Consider the following 24,200-nt stretch of genomic DNA (forward strand, 5'->3'; position numbering starts at 1 on the left):
AACAAAATGTCTCGACTGACATCTATAGAACACTGCAGCCAACAGCAACAGAATGCCCAGCATTTAGAGTGCATGTGGAGTGTCTGTAAAGTTGACCAATACACTGGGCCACAAAGCAAGTTCTTAACAAATTTTAAAGAACTGAAATCACTCAGAAAATGTTCTCTGACCACAGTGGAATAAAGCTAGAAATAAAAAATTTAAAATACCTAGAAAAATCCCCAAACCACAAGTCAAAGAAGAAATAAAAGTGGAAATTAGGAAATATTTTGAATTGCATAATAATGAAATTACAACATACAAAATTGGTGGGATACAATTTAAAAAGTCACAGAAATATATAGCCTTATATGCATATATTAGAAAAGGAAAACAAAAACTTAAGTCATATTATTTATATTGTGCATTTCCACCTGCTCACTGTGGAAAATTTGGAAATGCAAAAAAAAAAAGTTCAGATAAACAAAACTCACCCATCACCCACTGTTAACATTTTGGAGTATTTTCCCTTTCTGCTTTTCTCTACGTTCAGTTACACCTATACTGATCTTTTTTGCACGTTTGCCATCACACTATATGTATGTGGTGTACCTCTACCATTATCTCATGTTTCTTTGTAACCGCCAAGGCCCTCTTTTGAGCTGCAGAAGCTGGTTTCTGACAGATGCTTTGCTTTCCCTGGTTTTTATTTTATAGAGTAAGAAACACCTGCCACTTTTTGCTGCTTTAAAGCCTCGTTCCTGAGAAACTCCATGCGTCAAACAGAGGATCAAAATTGATGCCAAATGGTAGCCCCTTTCTTGGCTGGGCCCTGCCTGCCTGAACTGCCAGGGCAAATCTGCACACCACGCTCTGCAGCCTCCACCAGCTACCAGGCACACAATGGCATGCTATCCATCACGGACAGGCCTGAGGAAGGGCTTCAGTGGGTAGGCAGGGGTCAGGATGCTGGGCAGACTCTGGGATCCACAGCTTCGGGCATCCTTCCCTGGAAACCCAGTATCAAGCCTGTGCTGCTCGGAGCCCCAGCAGAGCCCTGACAGTCATTGCTAAAACTGAGTGAGCACTTCTCTAGGGGCCCAGTGTTGACCTAACACTTGCCACTCATTGCGGGAGGCCGGATAACATAAGGATTCAAAGTGGTCTCTGGAGCCAGTGGGCTGAGTTCAGACGTGACTCCACTGCTCATCAGCGAGTCAGCTATCCTCTCTGTGCCTCAGTTTCCTCCAAGTCTCTGACAGTCCCTACCTCCAAGTGTTGCTGTAGGGTTGAGTCCATGGTCACGAAGTGCCTAGACCAGGGCTGGCATACAGTGAATACTCAGTAATTATCACCTTGCATAATCTTCTCTGTTCTCTGGCAGAGGTCATTGTTACTACCCATTTACAATGAGGAAACTGAGGCACACGGAGGGTAAGCAGCTCCCAACACCCACAGAGGTTACAACGCAGCCGGGCGGATGGACACAGAACAAGGGACTACAAGAGTGACTGAGAAATGACCACAGAGAGCCAAGGCTGTCTGTAGCTCTCCCAAAGGCTTCCTTGGTCCCGCTGGAGCCTCTGTAGTAAAAGGTGACAGAAGCGGCGAGAGCCTCAATCTCTTAGAGTTTGGATCCAGGACACCCAGAGAGATGCCGAGCCCTGATAACATGCAGCACGCAAGCTAAGGGCTAAAGACTGCCCACTGCTCAGTGTCATGGTCTCCACAGCCACCCAGGTGTGCCATCCCATCCCATGCATCATTAGAATAAACCCCAGAGGGGCTATTCAGGAAGATGGCGGAAGAGTAAGACGCGGAGATCACCTTCCTCCCCACAGATACACCAGAAATACATCTACACGTGGAACAACTCCTACAGAACACGTACTGAAGGCTGGCAGAAGACCTCAGACCTCCCAAAAGGCAAGAAACTCCCCACGTACCTGGGTAGGGCAAAAGAAAAAAGAATAAACAGAGAAAAAAGGATAGGGACGGGACCTGCACCAGTGGGAGGGAGCTGTGAAGGAGGAAAAGTTTCCACACACTAGGAAGCCCCTTCGCGGGCGGAGACTGCGGGAGGCGGAGGGGGGAGCTTCGGAGTCGCGGGGGAGTGCACAGCAACAGGAGTGCGGAGAGCAAAGCGGAAAGATTCCCGCACAGAGGATCGGTGCCAACCGGCACTCACCAGCCCGAGAAGCTTGTCTGCTCACCCACCGGGGCGGGCGGGGCTGCGAGCTCAGGCTCGGGCTTCGGTCGGAGCGCCAGGAGAGGACTGGGGTTGGCGGCTTGAACACAGCCTGCAGGGGGTTAGTGCACCACGGCTAGCCGGGAGGGAGTCCGGGAAAAAGTCTGCACCTGCCAAAGAGGCAAGAAACTTTTTCTTCCCTCTATGTTTCCTGGTGCGCGAGGAGAGGGTTTTAAGAGCGCTGCTTAAAGGAACTACAGAGATGGGCGCGAGTCGCGGCTAAAAGCGCGGACCTCAGGGGCGGGCGGGAGACGCTAAGGCTGCTGCTGCCGCCACCAAGGGGCCTGTGTGCGAGCACAGGTCACTGTCCACACCCCCCTTCCGGGGAGCCTGTGCAGCCCGCCACTGCCAGGTTCCCGGGATCCAGGGACAACTTCCCCGGGGGAACGCACGGCGAGCCTCAGGCTGGTGCAACGTCACGCCGGCCTCTGCCGCCGCAGGCTCGCCCCGCACGCAGTGCCCCTCCCTCCCCCCCGGCCTGAGTGCATCAGGGCCCCCGAATCAGCGGCTCCTTTAACCCCATCCTGTCTGAGCAAAAAACAGACACCCTCCAGCGACCTACACGCAGAGGCAGGGCCAAATCCAAAGCTGAGCCCCTGTAAGCTGTGAGAACAAAGAAGAGAAAGGGAAATCTCTCCCAGCAGCCTCGGGTGCAGCGGATTAAAGCTCCACAATCAACTTGATGTACCCTGCATCTGTGGAATACCTGAATAGACAACGAGTCATCCCAAATTGAGGAGGTGGGCTTCGAGAGCAAGATCTATTATTTTTTCCCCTTTTCCTCGTTTTGTGAATGTGTATGTGTATGCTTCTGTGTGAGATCTTGTCTGTATAGCTTTGCTTCCACCATTTGTCCTAGGGTTCTATCCGTCCATGGTGTTTTAAAAAATTTTTTTTCTTAATATTTAATTTTAATAACTTTATTATACTTTACCTTCGTTCTTTCTTTCTTTCCTTCCTTCCCGCCTTTAGACAACGAATCATCCCAAATTGAGGAGGTGGTCTCTGAGAGCAAGATTTATGATTTTTTCCCCTTTACCTCTTTTTGTGAGGGTGTATGTGTATGCTTCTGTGTAAGATTTTGTCTGTATAGCTTTGCTTCCAACATTTGTCCTAAGGTTCTATCCCTTTTTTTCCTAAATATTTTTTAATTCAATAGCTTTATTATACTTTATTTTATTTACTGTATCTTCTTTCTTTCTGTATTTTTTCCTTCCTTCCCTCCTTCCTTCCTTCCTCCCTCCCTCTTTCCCTTTCTTTCCTTCTTGCCTTCTTTCCTTCTTTGCTTCTTTCTTTCTTCCTTCCTTCCCTCCTTTCTTTCTTTCTTTCTTCATACTTCTACAAATTCTCTCTACTTTTTCTCCCTTTTATTCTGAGCCGTGTGGATGAAAGGCTCTTGGTGCTCCAGCCAGGAGTCAGGGCTCTGCCTCTGAGGTGGGAAAGCCAACTTCAGGACACTGGTCAACAAGAGACCTCCCAGCTCCACATAATATCAAAAGGTGAAAATCTCCCAGAGATCTCCATCTTAACACCAGCACCCAACTTCACTCAACGACTAGCAAGCTACAGTGCTGGACAACCTATGCCAAACAACTAGCAAAACAGGAACACAACCCCACCCATTAGCAGAGAGGCTGCCTAAAATCATAATAAGGCCACAGACACCCCAAAACACACCACCAGATGTGAACCTGCCCACTAGAGAGACAAGATCCAGCCTTATCGACCACAACACAGGCACTAGTCCCCTCCACCAGGAAGCCTACACAACCCACTGAACCAACCTTAGCCACTGGAGACAAACATCAAAAACAGCGGGAACTACGAACCTGCAGCCTGCAAAAAGGAGACCCCAAACACAGTAAGATAAGCAAAATGAGAAGACAGAAAAACACACAGCAGATGAGGAGCAAGATAAAAATGCACCAGACCTAACAAATGAAGAGGAAATAGGCAGTCTACCTAAAAAAGAATTCAGAATAATGATAGTAAGGGTGATCCAAATCTTGGAAATAGAATGGACAAAATGCAAGAAACAGTTAACAAGGACCTAAAAGAAATAAAGATGAAACAAGCAACGATGAACAACACAATAAATGAAATTAAAAGTACTCCAGATGGGATCAATAGCAGAATAACTGAGGCAGAAGAACGGATAAGTGACCTGGAAGATAAAATAGTGGAAATAACTACTGCAGAGCAGAATAAAGAAAAAAGAATGAAAAGAACTGAGGACAGTCTCAGAGACCTCTGGGACAACATTCAACGCACCAACATTCGAATTACAGGGGTTCCAGAAGAAGAAGAGAAAAAGAAAGGGACTGAGAAAATATTTGAAGAGATTATAGTTGAAAACTTCCCTAATATGGGAAAGGAAACAGTTAATCAAGTCCAGGAAGCACAGAGAGTCCCATACAGGATAAATCCAAGGAGAAATACACCAAGACACATATTAATCAAACTGTCAAAAATTAAATACAAAGAAAACATATTAAAAGCAGCAAGGGAAAAACAACAAATAACACACAAGGGAATCCCCATAAGGTTAACAGCTGATCTCTCAGCAGAAACCCAACAAGCCAGAAGGGACTGGCATGACATATTTAAAGAGATGAAGGAGAAAAACCTACAACCAAGATTACTCTACCCAGCAAGGATCTCATTCAGATTTGATGGAGAAATTAAAACCTTTACAGACAAGCAAAAGCTGAGAGAGTTGAGCACCACCAAACCAGCTTTACAACAAATGCTAAAGGAACTTCTCTAGACAAGAAACACAAGAGAAGGAAAAGACCTATAATAATGAACCCAAAACAATTTAGAAAATGGGAATAGGAAAATACATATCAATAATTACCTTAAATGTAAATGGACTAAATGCTCCCACCAAAAGACACAGATTGGCTGAATGGATACAAAAACAAGACCCTTATATATGCTGTCTATAAGAGACCCACTTCAGACCTAGAGACACATACAGACTGAAAGTAAGGGGATGGAAAAAGATACTCCATGCAAATGGAAACCAAAAGAAAGCTGGAGTAGCAATTCTCATATCAGACAAAATAGACTTTAAAATAAAGACTATTAGAAGAGACAAAGAAGGACACTACATAATGATCAAGGGATTGATCCAAGAAGAAGATATAACAATTGTAAATATTTATGCACCCAACATAGGAGCACCTCAATACATAAGGCAAATACTAACAGCCATAAAAGGGGAAATCGACAGTAACACATTCATAGTAGGGGACATTAACACCCCACTTTCACCCATGGACAGATCATCCAAAATGAAAATAAATAAGGAAACACAAGCTTTAAATGATACATTAAACAAGATGGACTTAATTGATATTTATAGGACACTCCATCCAGAAACAACAGAATACACATTTTTCTCAAGTGCTCATGGAACATTCTCCAGTATAGATCATATCTTGGGTCACAGATATAACTTTGGCAAATTTAAGAAAATTGAAATTGTATCAAGTATTTTTTCCAACCACAACGCCATGACACTAAATATCAATTACAGGAAAATATCTGTAAACAATACAAACACATGGAGGCTAAACAATACACTACTTAATAACGAAGTGATCACTGAAGAAATCAGAGAGGAAATAAAAAGATACCTAGAAACAAATGACAATGGAGACACAACGACCCAAAACCTATGGGATGCAGCAAAAGCAGTTCTAAGGGGGAAGTTTATAGCAATACAAGCCCACCTTAAGAAGCAGGAAACATCTCGAATAAACAACCTAACCTTGCACCTCAAGCAATTAGAGAAAGAACAAAAAAACCCCAAAGCTAGCAGAAGGAAAGAAATCATAAAAATCAGATCAGAAATGAAAAAGAGATGAAGGAAACAATAGCAAAGATCAATAAAACTAAAAGCTGGTTCTTTGAGAACATAAACAAAATAGATAAACCACTAGCCAGACTCATCAAGAAAAAAAGGGAGAAGACTCAAATCAATAGAATTAGAAATGAAAAAGGAGAAGTAACAACTGACACTGCAGAAATAAAAAAGATCATGAGAGATTACTACCAGCAACTCTATGCCAATAAAATGGACAACATGGAAGAAATGGACAAATTCTTAGAAATGCACAACCTGCCAAGACTGAATCAGGAAGAAATAGAAAAGATGAACACACCAATCACAAGCACTGAAAATGAAACTGTGATTAAAAATCTTCCAACAAACAAAAGCCCAGGACCAGATGGCTTCACAGGCGAATTCTATCAAACATTTAGAGAAGAGCTAACACCTATCCTTCTCAAACTCTTCCGAAATATAGCAGAGGGAGGAACACTCCCAAACTCCTTCTACGAGGCCACCATCACCTTGATACCAAAACCAGACAAGGATGTCACAAAGAAAGAAAACTACAGGCCAATATCACTGATGAACATAGATGCAAAAATCCTCAACAAAATACTAGCAAACAGAATCCAACAGCACATTAAAAGGATCATACACCATGATCAAGTGGGGTTTATTCCAGGAATGCAAGGATTCTTCAATATATGCAAATCTATCAATGTGATAAACCATATTAACAAATTGAAGGAGAAAAACCATATGATCATCTCAATAGATGCAGAGAAAGCTTTCGACAAAATTCAACACCCATTTATGATAAAAAACCCTGCAGAAAGTAGGCATAGAGGGAACTTTCCTCAACATAATAAAGGCCATATATGACAAGCCCACAGCCAACATCGTCCTCAATGGTGAAAAACTGAAAGCATTTCCACTAAGATCAGGAACAAGACAAGGTTGCCCACCCTCACCACTCTTCTTCAACATAGTTTTGGAAGTTATAGCCACAGAAATCAGAGAAGAAAAGGAAATAAAAGGAATCCAAATCGGAAAAGAAGTAAAGCTGTCACTGTTTGCAGATGACATGATACTATACATAGAGAATCCTAAAGATGCTACCAGAAAACTACTAGAGCTAATCAATGAATTTGGTAAAGTAGCAGGATACAAAATTAATGCACAGAAATCTCTTGCGTTCCTATACACTAATGATGAAAAATCTGAAAGTGAAATCAAGAAAACACTCCCATTTACCATTGCAACAAAAAGAATAAAATATCTAGGAATAAACCTACCTAAGGAGACAAGAGACCTGTATGCAGAAAATTATAAGACACTGATGAAAGAAATTAAAGATGATACAAATAGATGGAGAGATATACCATGTTCTTGGATTGGAAGAATCAACGTTGTGAAAATGACTCTACTACCCAAAGCAATCTACAGATTCAATGCAATCCCTATCAAACTACCACTGGCATTTTTCACAGAACTAGAACAAAAAATTTCACAATTTGTATGGAAACACAAAAGACCCCGAATAGCCAAAGCAATCTTGAGAATGAAAAACGGAGCTGGAGGAATCAGGCTCCCTGACTTCAGACTATACTTCAAAGCTACAGTAATCAAGACAGTATGGTACTGGCACAGAAACAGAAATATAGATCAATGGAACAGGATAGAAAGCCCGGAAATAAACCCACGCACATATGGACGCCTTATCTTTGATAAAGGTGGCTGGAATGTACAGTGGAGAAAGGACAGCCTCTTCAATAAGTGGTGCTGGGAAAACTGGACAGCTACATATAAAAGTATGAGATTAGATCACTCCCTAACACCATACACAAAAATAAGCTCAAAATGGATTAAAGACCTAAATGTAAGGCCAGAAACTATCAAACTCTTAGAGGAAAACATAGGCAGAACACTATGACATAAATCACAGCAAGATCCTTTCTGACCCACCTCCCAGAGAAATGGAAATAAAAACAAAAATAAACAAATGGGACCTAATGAAACTTCAAAGCTTTTGCACAGCAAAGGAAACCATAAACAAGACCAAAAGACAACCCTCAGAATGGGAGAAAATATTTGCAAATGAAGCAACTGACAAAGGATTAATCTCCAAAATTTACAAGCAGCTCATGCAGCTCAATAACAAAAAAACAAACAACCCAATCCAAAAATGGGCAGAAGACCTAAATAGACATTTCTCCAAAGAAGATATACAGACTGCCAACAAACACATGAAAGAATGCTCAACATCATTAATCATTAGAGAAATGCAAATCAAAACTACAATGAGATATCATCTCACACCAGTCAGAATGGCCATCATCAAAAAATCTAGAAACAATAAATGCTGGAGAGGGTGTGGAGAAAAGGGAACACTCTTGCACTGCTGGTGGGAATGTGAATTGGTTCAGCCACTAGAACAGTATGGAGGTTCCTTAAAAAACTACAAATAGAACTACCATATGACCCAGCAATCCCACTACTGGGCATATACCCTGAGAAAACCAAAATTCAAAGAGTCATGTACCAAAATGTTCATTGCAGCTCTATTTACAATAGCCCAGAGATGGAAACAACCTGAGTGACCATCATTGGATGAGTGGATAAAGAAGATGTGGCACATGTATACAATGGAATATTACTCAGCCATAAAAAGAAACGAAATTGAGCTATTTGTAATGAGGTGGATAGACCTAGAGTCTGTCATACAGAGTGAAGTAAGTCAGAAGGAGAAGGACAAATACCGTATGCTAACACATATATATGGAAATTAAGGGGAAAAAAATGTCATGAAGAACCTAGGGGTAAGACAGGAATAAAGACACAGACCTACTGGAGAACGGACTTGAGGATATGGGGAGGGGGAAGGGTGAGCTGTGACAAAGCTAGAGAGCGGCATGGATATATATACACTACCAAACATAAGGTAGATAGCTAGTGGGAAGCAGCCGCATGGCACAGGGATATCGGTTCCGTGCTTTGTGACCGCCTGGAGGGGAGGAATAGGGAGGGTGGGAGGAAGGGAGACGCAAGAGGGAAGAGATATGGGAACATATGTATATGTATAACTGATTCACTTTGTTATAAAGCAGAAACTAACACACCATTGTAAAGCAATTATACCCCAGTAAAGATGTTTAAAAAAAAAAGAATAAACCCCAAAGAGAAATCACCTCAATGTTCCCTGAAGTTACTGGCAAACACGTCCATTCAGCAGCAGCTTTGTTCTGTGCAAATTCATCCGGCAGAGCCCAAGTGCAGAGCTTATCCTGCCCACAGTGTGGATGTGAATGCTGACTCCCAGGTCGAGCAGACAATCTGGCCTCCATCCCAACTGAAGGGGGTGTGGAGGCTACATGGAGTACAGAAACCTCAAGAAACTCATTTCCCAACATCCACACTGGCCTCGTGATTTCATTCTTTTCTTACACACCCAACTGCTGGGAGTCATCAGTCACATATATATATGCTTCAAAATAAACGACACAGCTTTCTGCAAACTGGTATTGCAATACCAGCAGATAAGATTCCTAACAGATCTCAGCCTTGGTCCTTAAAACATTCTTTAACAGTGTGGAAGATGCTAACGGAGACAGACAACCCAGAGTTCTTTAAACAATGAGCTCCAAGTACTCAGGCCATTCTACAAGTATTTCTGCCGCCGACTTTTTCTTCACACAGGCTGGAAACAAGTACAAACATAAGCAGAATCAAGGCCGGCCTTGCTGGTGTCCAGGTGCTACGGAATCTGGCTCAGGGCCATCAGCCTCTGATCCCTTCCTGACTGTTCCCCACCCCAGCTCTGGTCGTTTCTGAAAATGTGATCCCCATACATGATGCTGTTCTCTGGAACCTTGGAGGTCACAGGAAAAGGTTGATGATCCTATACATACAGAAAGGATTAGCTTCTGGGATATGACTTTCCTGACCACAGGACAGTTTTCACAGACTTTCCTAACCCTTTCTTGACAAACAACACCATGAGAAAAGCATGCTGCTCATCGCATAGCTTGGATCCTCCTCCCAGGTACCAGGTAGGATTACATGTTACTGATGTTATCTGCTTTGACTCATGACATGTGAGCAGCAGCAGAACGAGTTACTCAGCATTGGTGCGTCACTTGTCAGCGTGCGACTCTCCTTTTCCTCTGGCACTAGGACCAACCGGCAACATTCTAGCTGGTAGCTGCTGCATCCACCTGGCCCACAGGTAATGACAGTAAGGAGAGCCCCTTGCGAGCTTGTGATGGGCATAGAGTGTGAACAAGAAACAAACCTTTGTTGTTTGAGCTGCTGAGATTTTTGGAATTATCTGTTACTGCAGCACAACCTAGCCTAGCCCGACGGCTACTATAACAGTGGACAAGAAAAGTATTTAGCACATTAAGAAACTGAGACCCAGAGGGGTGAACTGAGCTGTCAAACGCCAGGCGGCTGGTGGAAGGCAGAGCAGGAGGGCTGGAACGCTTGCCACAGCCCCTCACTGCCCTCACACGACAGCAGTTTCTACAGGACAGAGACCCACGACATGAAAGGACTACTCACTGTAAAGATAAAGTCACTACCATCTTTTTTTTTCCAGATACTGTAAAACCGACTTTAGAATTAAGAGTTAAGTTAAAATGAAGCCTCATTTCCTACCTACCTCAGACTTAGAAGTAATCTATACAAGAAAATGCTAATTTATTTAAAGGGGGGAAAAAAGGCACAAGGGTAAGCCACACATTCTCACCATTTGTACTGAGGTGGCCAAGTCTGCTTGTTGTGGTCCCAGGTCCCCGTCACCTCACTCCACCCAGCTTCTTGTCCCACATCAGAACCTCAGCCCAGTCCACCACCACCACTTCTGTCAGAATCATCCAGTAGGAACCATAGAAGCTAAAGAGACAGGATCAGCGATGAAAAAGAATGTGGTGGAGCTCCATGTACCGACAGAAAGATCTTCAAGACATATTGTCATTTGAAAAATACAAGTTTTGGAAAGAGCATAACAACACATATAATTTGCCCATATTGTCTCCCTACAGACACGCGAAACTGTATACATTTTCTACAAGTATACATCTATGAACATAGATGCAAAGAAAAATATCTGGAAGAAGACATACTTTATGAGAAGAGAGATTACTTCCAGACAGGGAAGGAAGGGCACCAGGATTGGTATAGTACTTTTATTCATAATGTTTTAATTTTTTATAAGAAGAATATATACTCAAAGTTACTTAAACTTTACATAAGCCTTTTTATTCATCAGGGCATCTTAGGAAACCTTGAGGCAGCTCAATGCAACCTTCTCCGCAATCACCATCTGTTAGGGAACTTTGAGTTTCAGCTCACCCTCCTAGGAAAAAACGCTCAGTCCCCATTAAACTAAACGACAATCCATTAAAATCAAACAGACCCTGATGGAATGGTATGACTCCTTCTGTGCGCCTCTCAATACACGGAACACTCCTCCTGCTTTGGTGAAATATCATAATCAAGCTGATGGATGTCTTCAGTTTAGTAGGAGTCTGTCAACTCATGGTATTGCCACTAAACCTGGTTCGAAATAAGGTGAAAAATCAAGCCCTACAAAAACAGAATGGAGCAGAAGAGTCAACAGAACTGACTTTCAAGTAGATTTTTTTTAAACCTTAGGAGCTTAGGCAATACCACATTAAAAAAATGCTCCATAATTACCAAAGGTCTCTTCATTTCCTTTGTCTTGTATTTCCTTTCATGTAACGCAAGCTTCTGAACACTTTAAAATAATATGGGCTCAACTGCCTTCTGTGTAACATTCTGACCCCGAGTGATGGATGATGCCAGAGGTACCTCGCACTTTCCACCCAATATCTCCTCCCCACCTAAGTGGCTACTGTTACCAAGGAAACCACTTTAGATTCTCCCTTCCCTTCTGCTAAAACCACATCCTATGGCTAAAGTCTATCCAGCAAATACCATCTCTGGCAGAGCCACATCTGCCATGCACGATATGGACTTCTAAAAACATTCTATCTACCGCAGTCCTGGACAACAGGAATTGATCATTGCTATTTACTTACTGAATTCAGATTTAAGATAATGTAAAATAAAGCCATCCCTCCCTGCCTACCTCAGGGATGACATTCCTCAGATTGCAAAATGCCAACAAAAATAAGCTCTGCCAGGGGCTTCCCTGGTGGCGCAGTGGTTGAGAGTCCGCCTGCTGATGCAGGGGACACGGGTTCGTGCCCCGGTCCGGGAAGATCCCATATGCCGCGGAGTGGCTGGGCACGTAAGCCATGGCCTCTGAGCCTGCGCGTCCGGAACCTGTGCTCTGCAACGTGAGAGGCCCGCGTACCGCAAAAAAAATTTAAAAAAAATTTAAAAAAGATAGGCTCTGCCAACCTGATCATAAACCCCTGCGTAACCTGAACACATACAGCGTCGAACACATCTGGACGCTCCTCGAGCAAGTGACTTCTCTCTGGAATAAGGTTCATTTTGGCGAAGTCTTACAGTGTCAGCCCAGTCTTACAGTGAGGAAGACAATTATACCGCATTTGCTGACATCGATCATGTGGACAGGAAGCCTCCACCCTGCTTCAAGTTGCCCAACAATGAGGTGGGTGGGCCAACACCTCCCATCAGCAATTGAACAGGAAGCTAAGACCAAGCACATTTTTATACAATACTGATAGAACTGCACAGAGATCACACACAGTGGGTCAACTCAAACAGGGTCCTACTTTCCCTGCTGCGTAAGCCACAAAACACGAGCTCAGTTCTGCTTCCAGGCTTCAGAAACTAGACAAACTCAAGTTGCCATTCTTTAATGGGTCTTCATGGAGCCCTGTCTCTCTCAGGTTTGGGGTTTGGGGAGGGGGGTGGTTATTCATTTTTCGTGTTTTGGTTTCAATTTCTTAACCTGGAAAACAAGCCCAGTCCTGTTTTCTGCCACACCAGAAAACTACTAACAGCCCCCTCTAGAAAAAATTTAGCAGACGAATGAGGCTACAGTCATGTGAAGCTTTTAAGTTCCATTAATATTCATTTACTTCAAGTATCTGAAAGCACATAATCCCTCAGAATTTCAAAGCAGATCGAAAAGACAGTCTGTCCTCTCACTATCTCCTCTCTCTCCCATCTCTCCATCTCCTTTTTTTCTCTTGCGAAAGCACCACAGTTTGAACTCCAGATACAGACTCTGCCACCTTGCCTACTACAAGCGCAGGAATGCAGACAGAAGATGTGAGCACTTGGGGGTGGGGGGGTGGGGTGGAGGCTGATGGAATGCAGATAACCTTTCAGGCCTTCTGGGAACTCAAATGTTTGACTCCACATCCTCAGAGCCCAGTATCTCCTCTGGTCAAGAAACCCCATTCAGAGTGTGCGCAGAGCCAGCCCCTCCCTTCTCTGCTGGAACCACAGACTTCTGGAGTGGAAAAGAGTACGGTCCAACACGCGCATTTTAGAGATGAGGAAACTGAGGCCCTAGGCAAGGCCAAGACTTGTCTGGATCAACCGGAGCTAGGTCCCAGGTCTCTTGGCACTGAGGCAAATGCTCTTTTATTTCCTTCTGGTTAGGGTGGCCCCCTCAGCAGCCGAGAGTCTCACCCCATCCCCACAGCAGGGCCTGGCGCCTGTCAGATGGGCAGGGGCCCCGCCTCACCATGTTCCTCCCCTCAGTCCCTCTCTCCCCACTGGGAATTCCCATGGTACTTTATCCCCACCGCTCTCACAGGATGTGGTAGTTAACTTTACTACTTAGATGACACTTAGCCCAACACGGTCACACTGCAAGCATTTATCATGAGGAAGGAGAGGGCGGTGCAGGCTGGAGCTTCTGTCTGGTTCATCTTTGAGGCCCGGCATTTGCCTGTGAGGGATGGTGTCCATCTGGTTAGTCCCCGTATCCCCAGCACAGAGAGGATGCTAGATTAAAAAATGTTGAATGAATGACTCTAGCACAGCACACTGCTTATAACGGGAGTTTCGTTAATGCTCATTGAACGAATATGTGGATTTCCAGAATTCACGGGCTCACACAGGGAGCGTCACTGGCCGAGTTCGTTAGTAGATAAATTCGGATTTGCAGGCACCAATATTTTCTATTGTTCTAAGACTTTTCTGTTAGCAGCTGCCTTGAAAAGTTTAACCAAAGCCCAGCTCTCAATTTCCAGAGCATAGTCTATACATTCTCTTGGTACATAATCACCTATTGTTTTGTGACAATGCCCTCCATTGTGCCTTATGGGGCTGATATACAATTGCTGTTTGACATTTTCCTGGTGTTACCCAGGCTTTGAAAAACAAAGTTCCAAAGACACCCTGCTCGGTATTCATCTCTGAGGGCCCAGTGAATAAAAATACCTTAATAAAAAAAGCCAACAGAAGACAACAGAGCCTTGAATCGGAAACCCTGACCTGGAACTCTATTTAAGAGTTTAAGTGCTTCCGCAGAAGAAAGTTCTACGGAAGGGGCAGGTTCGGAAGCCAGAGGACGTCTGGAGATGGCATTGAGGACGGACACAGAAAGTGTCTGGAGCTTCTCAAATGAAAGGCAATTTACAAGAACAAAATACTTCAGTCACCTCAGAGGCTTGAATTGAAACCTGGCCTCAAACGAATAAACACTCAGCTGATCGCTGGCCAAATGCTTAACAGGAGACTTTTATTGTCTGGGACACAAATCTACCTGGAGCTCGGCCAGGTGGTACCTGGGATGTGTAGGAGGGGACTCCCGAGGGCCACCGGGAGACTGAGAAGATGCCAAGTTCTTCCCAGAGGCGGCACACCCTGGGGAGCAGGCCCTCCCCGACAGCCAAGATACACGTGACCTGCCAGGCCTCTCACTCTGTGACCTCACGACAGCTTCACAGGAGTGAGCAGAAAGGGGGTAATGCAGGCGTCCCACAGCAAGAGGCTTTTTCTGTGATCCGAAAGCTCCAAACAAAGAATTTTTTTTTCTAAACACCCTGGTATTTTAAGTGGATGCAAATTCCCTAGTAGATGAACAAAGTGAGGAAAGCACCTCTTTCAGGGCTTTGGGGCTAAAGCCAGAGAAAAACAGACAAGCATGAAAAACTGTCCAAAGCCCTTTCCCTTGGCCAGGGGATTCCCAGAATTTTTATCCGCAGACTCTGACACCCACGCAGCCAGCCTGCCTCTGCTCTTTGGGCCCTTGTGTTCCTGCTTCCAAGGAGCCAGGAAGGACCGGCCTCCACCCACGTGCTGCATCCACCGAGGCTCCTGCTGAAGGATGCTGGCGCCTGGCCGGCCCGCACGCACTTACACACATCCACTCCCAAAAACCGCGGAGCTGGTGCGGTGGGCAAAGCAGACCAGGCTCTGCGTCCCGGTTCTGCCATCTTTTCTCTGCTGAGCTTCGGTTCCTTCCTTAGAAATTGAAAACCATAATTTCTGCCTCCATAATTGTCTCACATTAAGTCAAGGTTTATAAAGCTTAACAAGTAGGGGTTGTTAATTATCTTTTTCTTGTAGATCACTAACATCGAGAAAAGGCAGCGGTGGGAACTCCTCAAGGCCTCCCACTGTCCTTTACAATAAATGTCCAAATCCTTCCCAGCCCAGGAGGCTCTGCTTGGCCTTCCTCACTGTAACTTCCTCAATACACCCTGTTCTTTCCACCTCTGAGCCTTCAACCATGCTGTTCCCCGAATCTGGCATGCTCTAACCCCTCCTCATCCCCAGCAACTAGTTGAAAAGGCTCATTCTTGGAGGAGCAGATCCCAGACTCCCCTAATCCTAGCACAGCTCTGATAATCTGTCTCATGACATACATACTGTTATTTTCACTCACAGCACTTAACCCATTTATAACTATGTATTTGTGTGTACCGCCCCTTCCTCTTCCAGTAGCCAGCAAATTCCATTTGGCCAGGCACTGAGCCCCTGGATTCATTCGTTGCTGTATCCCCAAAACTTGGGAGATTCCTGGCACCAGCGAGGTCTCTGATAATATTTGTTCAATCAGTGTGTTGAAGAACTAAAGCTCCAAAGAGCCAGGAGGAACCAGGAGCTACAAATAGCTCTCTGACAGCTTGCAGCACCAGGCTGGGGAGCAAGCAGAGCACTTCATACCCATGGGAAAGCCAGGAAAACAATTACCAGCTCATTATCAGAAATGCTAAAGCACCCACAATTCACTCAATGGAGAATTCCCTCTTCTGGGCTCTGAGTTCCACAGGCCTCTTGGAAGATTGCCAGAGCTCCAAAAGACATAAAACCTACTGGGGTGTAAAGAAGAAGGGAGATGAGTATGGATTTTCTTAAAAAGGTAGTGTACTTGGAACAGGTCATTGCATTTTCAATGGGGTGTATTTAAATACTGTCATGTCTACCCGAGTCCCATCCTGGGAAATTCCAGGCCTGGTTTCTGTTTTCTCAAATACCCAGCACACCTGTCTGGGTGAATGCTTTAGAATATGTTTAGAAACACAGAATGTCTGCCTGTGTTTTATCACACCCAAGCTAACAATCTCAGTGCACTGAGATGACATTTATCCAAAAATAAACATCATAATCCACTCTAATAAAGTCGGTCAACACCAGTATCACCACCACCACCCCGAGTGGATATTAGGTCACCCAGTGTAAGCAATGGTTGAGGTTTAAATGTTATAAATCGGTGTGCGGGTGTTCCCGTGTTCATTCCATAAACAGGCAGAGGCAGGCGGTTCTTTGGAAGGGCCTTGTATCCAGAAGGACAGCTCTATGAAGAGCACAAGCACATCTGTGGGTCAATTCCAGGAGGCAAGCATAGGGGTGGGGAGGTGGGCAGAGAGGGAGGGACACTCACTGAGTCCCGTTCAGTGGTTAGAACCTGGATTTCTGCTTCAAATCCTGGGTGCCGCACTAACAATCTGTTGACTTTGGGCTGGTTATTTAATCTCATTGAGCCTCAACTGTCTTATCTGTAAAACAGGAGAAACGATAACTACAGTATAGGGTTGTTGGGAAGATGAAGTGAGCTAAAAAGCCAAAACAACAAAAAAAAACTAAAGCCCTTTGACCAGTGTTGTACATTGTAAATCTATGTAAGTGTTTGCTATCAGACGCATCTTTATTTCATTTCATCAAAGCCTCAAGCCAAACCTTCCGCATTGATAGTTATTCCCTTTTTGCAGATAGAAAAACTGAGGCTCATGAGGGTTAAGTAGCTTATTCAAAGCCACACAACTAGGAGATGGCAAGACCAGCACTTGAACCCAATCATCGTAATTACCATTTCCTGAAAGCCAGGTGGTATGCCGAGCACTTCACAGCAACAATCTCATCAAATACTCAAAACCACTCTGTAAGGCAAGAATGACTAAAACTATTTCATACAGACGAGGACACAGGGTTGGAGAGGTTAACTATCTTGGCTGAAGTCACACAGTTAGTTAAGGAACAAAGCAGGGGCTTGATCCCAGCTCTGACACCAAAGTCCATGGTCTCCTCCATTTAAGTCCTGCCTAATATTTGTTATAGATCTAGTAACTCCACTTGAAATCATCAACATGCCTGAATTCATATTAAATGGAAAACACTGGCCTTGTTAAGTGGAGTCCAGGGATGGCCCTCTCCATGAAGGGGCCTGCTGTCCTGAATCACAAGGAGTTAGGATATCCCCAAAGAAAAGCCTAGCTTTCCACCCAGTTCCTTTCCTTCTAGAAGGTTTGGTTTGGGGTCATAGATAGCAACTGGGGAATGTGTTAAAATGAAGCACGGGAAGTTCTTAGTCACTAGACTTGCATCTTTTGGGAATTAGAACAACACAAATATTTTCCCACGTAAATCATCATCGGTCCCAGCTCTGCTACCATGGAGGGGTTTTCCTTAGCAATATGTGACTGCCCTACCCAGCTAAGTGCGACTCTGAAAATATCTACCCAGTCATTCCATCCTCCCAACTCTTTTCTGTCCCTAACCTGTATTGTGGGAATGACACAGAGAAGAGTCAGTATCAACACCCTGATACCAAGATATAGTAGTGGTGACTTCTCATGGTTTTTGGCTTTTTTTTTTTTTTGGATGCGTTGGCTCTTCGTTGCTGCGCACGGGCTTTCTCTAGCTGCGAGGAGCAGGGGCTACTCCTTGTTGCGGAGCATGGGCTCTACGTGCGCAGGCTTCAGTAGTTGTGGCGTGCAGGCTCTACAGCGCAGGCTCAGTAGTTGTGTCTCACGGGCTCTAGAGCGCAGGCTCAGTAGTTGTGGCGCACGGGCTTAGTTGCTCCACGGCATGTGGGATCTTCCTGGGCCAGGGCTTGAACCCTTGTCCCCTGCATTGGCAGGTGGATTCTTAACCACTGTACCACCTGGTAGGCCCAGGTTAATATTTTAATAAAACATGAGGGGCTTCCCTGGTGGCGCAGTGGTTAAGAATCCGCCTGCCAATGCAGGGGACAAGGGTTCGAGCCCTGGCCCAGGAAGATCCCACATGCCGTGGAGCAACTAAGCCCGTGCGCCACAACTACTGAGCCTGCGCTCTAGAGCCCGTGAGACACAACTACTGAACCCGAGGGCCACAACTACTGAAGCCCGCGCGCCTAGAGCCCGTGCTCTGCAACAAGAGAAGCCACTGCAATGAGAAGCCTGCGCACCGCAACAAAGAGTGGCCCCTACTCGCCGCAAGTAGAGAAAGCCCGTGCGCAGCAACGAAGACCCAACACAGCCAAAAATTAAAATTAATTAATTAATTAAGAAATTAACCTACCAAAACCTGGTGCTGATCTGGTGCTTTGCAAATTACCTGGACCCTCATGTTGACCTATTCATCAGTTCCATAGAAAACTATAGTTTTCTTTAAAGAAAAATGACTACTCAGCAAAAAAATACCAAAGTGACAGCTTACTAGAGTACTCTAAATGATTTTAATGAAGTATAATAGAACACAAAATTGCCTTGCTGGTTCCGAAACGGAGCAGGACCCTATGGTCCTTCCCTACCACGTCCTCTGCCTGCCTTTTGCCTGTGGAAAAACTTCATCTAAAGAATTAGTTTGATCAGAGAAGCGAGAAAATGCAGAAACAAAGGAAAACAGTCCAATAAAACTAAATAATAGTAGTTTAGTCATTAAGCATGGTTAAGGACCTTTAGTTCCTCCTCAAGGGCTGTAGATAATATTCTGAGCCATCTCCTGTGAGCTGTCTTGTAGATACTGAAACGCCCACCTGGTGAAAGAAGTTAACTACATGGTGATCTTACTGTAGCCATGACATAAGCTGCCACAAGTCTGTGAACTGGCCTCAAAGAAATGAAAACAAACCGACCCTGCAACTGAAGACTAACTGTACCTAAAACAACCAAAATGACACTGGTCAGACCACCACGTGACCAATTTCAAGATGACTGTCAGAGCTGACTGCACAGTTTCTGCATGTAGCCCCCTACCCCCGTCTATAAAAGCTCTTGCCCCCTGATTGTCACAGGGGGAGTTGGCCTTTGGACAGGCGTCCGCCCTCTCCCCCGGTTGCCGGCATCCAAAACGAAGCAAACTTTCCTTTCCACCAACCTGGCCTCTTCAATGGCTTTTGAATGGCAAGCAGTCGGACCCCACTTTTGGTTACAGTTCTATAGAGGCACTGTGCCCCTTCTGAGGGTCAAGGTAAGATCCCCTTAGACTAAAAGCATCCCAGGCCTCACTGGCTCAGCTCCAGAGGGTGGAAGGATGGTGAAGGGGAGGAGGGATGGTGATGAGCTTGTCTTGGTCAACTCTGCACCAAAATCTCTGCCCACAGTTTGGTCTGTGGCAGTTTCTAGATAAAATACATAAATAAGAATGCAAGCCAGAATGTCTTGCTTTGACAAACTTTCTAGCACTGAGTAAAAACCATCAATGAATTGAAATGGCAATGATTAGTCTCCTCTTACTACAAGAGTCAAGTTTGGAAAAAAACACTTGCTGTCACTGAGTGTCTGATGCACCAAAGAGTTTCCCTCAAAACAACTTTGGACCCTATAGATGGATGAAAGGAAGCCCTTTGTGTAAAACTCAACTGACTTTGCCCGGAAGATAAAAGGAAACAGGACTTCCAGAAACCTGCAAAATACCTACAGCTTCTGCCTGACAAAAATTCAGCACAAGTATAAACTTTACCTTTTTAAATTTCACCTTGCCTCAAACCCCCAAAAAAGAAGAATCATAGAAGGAACTGGTAATATAAACCTCAAATCCTAGGTTTATGTCTTAAATATCGAGTAAACATTGAACTCTTTTCTTTGGATAAAGAGAGACAAGAATTTGATATTCTCATTAGGCAAGTTAGCGATAGCACTGTAAAAAAACACTTGAGGGCTTCCCTGGTGGCACAGTGGTTGAGAGTCCGCCTGCCGATGCAGGGTACACGGGTTCGTTCCCCGGTCCGGGAAGATCCCACATGCCTCGGAGCGGCTGGGCCCGTAAGCCATGGCCGCTGAGCCTCGGCGTCCAGAGCCTGTGCTCCGCAACAGGAGAGGCCACAACAATGAGAGGCCCGCGTACCGCAAAAAGAAAAACCACTTGATCTTTATACCTACATTGCACCACTGTTTATAGTATTTCTAATGTCTAATCTAAAATAAACAGTGCTGCTGTTACTATCAAAGTGATCATCAGTGACACACAGAGTGGGACCAAGCTGGGATATGGGATACCCCCTGACAATTGTAGGATGTGGGTCCTCCCTTCTCCAAATTCCTGACTTCTTGATCATCTAGGAAGGATTCACTGCCCCTAGGCCAAGGGTCAGTAGCAAAACAGGTACAACCGGGGCACGGCCTGAGGATGCTGCCAAAAGGAAAGTCATCTGTGTGTGCCCATGTCAATTCTGAGGCCCTGTAAACAGCCCAGCTTTGGGGGAGCCCATTTTTTGATATATGGGGCAGTGGGGTGGAGGAAGTCTCAAGATTAAGGACCACTTTCTTTTGCCAAGAAATTCATTCCTATCGCATGGAGTAAAACTGTATTCCAGAGCCATCAATAAGCCCTGTTGGGGGAAAGGGTGGTGGCCTGAAATTCCAGACTGCAAAGTACACGGTGCCCAAGGGGGAAGGAGCTACAGAGCCCTCCCCCGAGCAGGGCAGGAGAAGAACAGGGGAATGGAGCAACTACTGGCCACTCTCCCTCACCGTGGCTGTACTAAATAAACAACTGCTGAACACAGATCACCACCGCAGTGGCTAGTAACTGCCACTGATGGAGCAGCCACCACGTGCCACCCGCCGTGCCAGGCGTTTGATACACCCTATCTCATGTAACCTCACGACAGAGCTCTTTAGATCCCCATTTTACGAGAAAGAAAACAGGGGTTCAGAGAGATCACATATAACACGCCCATGGTCACGCATCACAGAAGTGACAGAATCTGAATCGGGGCACAGGTTTGATGGGCTCCAAACTTGAACTTGAATTTCTTCATTACACAAAAACACAATCTACTCTTCTTAGACCCTTTGGAAGCCCTCTCTTCTCCTAGGCTGTCATTTGTTTTAAATCCACCTTTCTTATCTGCAGTAAAAGTCTGTGTCTCGTCCAGTGGCCCCACTTGCTGAGATTAGAGCTATCTGTCCCCAGGGTGAGAACAGGATAAATCCTGTGCACTCCTAATATCCAAGCTAGAGTTACTATTCCCTGGATGTGGGAAATCTCAGATAGGCGGCTTTTAGGAGCGACAAACCCGACCCTGTGGCAAGCACAGCTGGCTTCATCCTTAAAGCAGAAAACCCAGTAGTTAAGGCCATGGGTTTACTGGCTTCCCGCAACTTAATTTTAAAGGCCAACAACGGAGGCATTTCCCAGAAAGCAGAACTAAAGGGGCATCGTGATCTGGCAATCCTTCTGTTTTTCACAATATGCCATAAGACTCTATGCATATCTGAGGCTGCATATCTGTTCTGAACACACTGTTCAGGCCACCCTGCCAAGCCTTGTCTCATTTCCCTTCTTTGCATTTCAGGAAGCTGGAGGGAAGTCCACTGCCCCCTCCCCAGGGTCACGCAAGACACTGGGAGCAGCCGGATCCATCTGCAGGCTGTACTCCATCAAGGCCCCTGCCGGCCTTTCCACCTTCTCTTGGCAGCCACACTTTGGTCATTGTTGCTCAACGCTGAACGCACAGTGGAATCAGCTGGGGATACAGAGGCCTGGGTCCCACCCCCAGGGATTCTGATAGATCCAGCCTGGGCATCTGAATTTTACAAACGCCCCAGGTGATTCTAAGATACAGACAGGATTGAGAAACTCTGCCCGGACCACCGTGGGATAAACGATTCCCCTAACACTGAAGTTCATCCCCCCGAACTTTCGTGGCATGCCACAAACTCCCGGGTTTCCCCGCCTTGCTCCACCCGGGGCTCTTCTAGAGCAGCTTTGAATCCCGTCCGCTCGCAGGACGACGCCTCCCTGCTCCTCCTCCCTCGCAGCGCCCAGGACCCCAGAAAACTTGTGCCCCGCGCGACCCACCCCCGTCGCTGGGACTTACTTGGTCGCTAGGTATGCAGACCTCGCAGCAGCAGGGAGCAGCAGACCTCGCAGGGAGCGAGAGCCTGATGCGCCGGGAGGGCGCGAGCGGGAACGCTGAGACTGGGGAACGCCGAGACTGGGGAACGCCGGGCCGGGAGCGCGCGGCGCCCGCAGCTTCACCAGGACCGGGGAGGGAGCAGCCGCGGCACCGGCTGGGAACGGGAACTGGCCCGACCGCAGCGAAGGCCGCGCCCCTGTGGCCGCGCCCCGAGCCTCTGCGGCCTGCGCGGGGAAGGCGAGGCCGGGCCCGGGCAAGCGAGTCGGGGTCGGCGGGGTGGCCGCTCGCCCGGACCGGGCGGGGGAAGCCGGGAGAGGCGGCGCGCAGAAAGTAGCCCGGGGCAGCCGAGAGGGGCGGTCCCTGCCCCAGCAGAGCAGCCACGCCACCGCTCAGGCCGAGCGGGCAGGCCTGAGAGCTCGCCCAGGGGTGACACATCGCGAACTAGACGCCAACTCGGTCTTCGCCTCCGCGAGCCTAGGCCCGTCCCCTTAAATGAGCCAACCGGAGGCAGCAGCACCTGAGCAAGATGGTGAAACGCCTGTTAAAACGTTAACAAGTGCTCCCGGGTGAAACTCGCGTTAAAACGTGACACCTGCTCCCCGGTGAAAAGTAGCTCAAAATCATCAAGCCTTTTACGACAGAGCATATACTTCGATTTACACTTTTTAAAATGTAAGCTTTTCTTCATGTCCTTAAATCTCTTCTTGGCAGTGTACGTTTTATAGTCTATACATTATGCTGTGAAGACCTGTAAGGGACTTTTTAACATGCTAATACCTTTCGCAATAAAATGTTTTTTAAACGTTTTAAATGGAGAATCTACATAAGGCATAACGATGCTATAAATAAGTTGTCACATTCACACTAGAGTACATTCAATCACATGACCACATATGCTCATGAATATTTAGATTACCATCAAAGGCTGCCTTCTGATAAAAGTTTGTTCGTAACTCAAAAGCGAAACTTTGCAAACGTAAACTTGATGGGCTACCTTGTGCAAACTTGTAAGCTCCAATATAGAGATGCTAAAGATACCAATTCCTCCAGTTTATACCCTTACAGGAACCTCTGGTAGAAAAATTACAAAATTTTTCTTTTCTCTAGGATTCTGGATTTTATCTTCCATATCTTTTAAACTCATATTTTCCATATCCTGTTTCTCTGGCTGCATTCTGAATAACTTCTCAGTTGTCTTTCCATCAATCAATTCTTTTGTGGCTATTCCAACCCCGCTGTGTTACTCATCTGTGTTAGGCGGAATACTCCCTACACCTGGAACCTGTGAATATGGCAAAGGAGAATTAAAGTAGCAGGTGGAATTAAGGGTGCAAATCAGCTGACCTTGAGATGGGAAGATAATCATGGACTATTGGTATGGGCCCGATGTAATCACAAGGGTCCTTATAAATGGAAGAGGGAGGAAGAAGGAGAACTAAAGAGATAGCAGCCTGAGAAGGATTTGGCCTGATGTTGCTGGTTTTGAAGATGGAGGAATGGGTCTATGAGCCAAGAAATGAGGGTGGCTTCTAGAAGCTGGAAAATGCAAGGAAGTGGGTTCTCCAGTAGAGCCTCCAGAAGTAATACAGTCCTGCTAACACTTTGATTTTAGCCCATTGAGACTCACTTTAGACTACTGACCTCCAGAACCG

General features: G+C 45.7%; 1 protein-coding gene across 6 annotated transcripts in view; it reads right to left on the reverse strand.

Annotated features, from left to right (window-relative positions):
• The window catches only part of NOD1 (nucleotide binding oligomerization domain containing 1), a 92,890-nt gene extending 69,895 nt beyond the window's left edge, over nt 1–22,995 (reverse strand). For 2 of the 6 annotated variants that reach the window (XM_060020675.2, XM_060020670.2), the window contains exon 1: nt 22,510–22,995. The gene's annotated coding sequence lies outside the window, so the exon portion shown is untranslated. Of the gene's footprint in view, nt 1–12,452; nt 13,680–16,866; nt 16,963–22,509 lie in introns of those variants that run through there. The other 4 variants (XM_060020671.1, XM_060020674.1, XM_060020673.1 and 1 more) reach the window with 4 other exon arrangements.
• Between the last annotated feature and the right edge of the window lie 1,205 nt (nt 22,996–24,200).

The sequence above is a fragment of the Delphinus delphis genome, chromosome 9 (assembly GCF_949987515.2).
Source record: "Delphinus delphis chromosome 9, mDelDel1.2, whole genome shotgun sequence".
Classification (NCBI taxonomy): Eukaryota; Metazoa; Chordata; class Mammalia; order Artiodactyla; family Delphinidae; genus Delphinus; species Delphinus delphis.